This window comes from Mycetomoellerius zeteki, unplaced genomic scaffold, assembly GCF_001594055.1.
Source record: "Mycetomoellerius zeteki isolate Tzet28-1 unplaced genomic scaffold, Tzet1.0 scaffold212, whole genome shotgun sequence".
Lineage (NCBI taxonomy): Eukaryota > Metazoa > Arthropoda > Insecta > Hymenoptera > Formicidae > Mycetomoellerius > Mycetomoellerius zeteki.
Window position 1 is genome coordinate 48,939 of NW_017257086.1, and position 276 is coordinate 49,214.

The following is a 276-nucleotide window of genomic DNA, read 5'->3' on the forward strand; positions in this document are numbered from 1 at the left end:
CCCTATAAACGCAAAATGTTTCTAGAATGTTACATGAATATTATTAAAAAATTAAAATAATGTTATTATAATATTTCGAAAATATCATAAATATTTTTTTAATATTACAGGAGTATTCTATAGAGGTTATATGTCCACTTATATAATAAACCTAGGTATTATATTTTAATATTCCTGAAACATTATTAAAATATTAATAAATATTAATTATTTTTAATTTTGTGCAATTTGAATTCACAATCCAGTAACGAAAAGTTCTTATCAGTCTATGCTGCA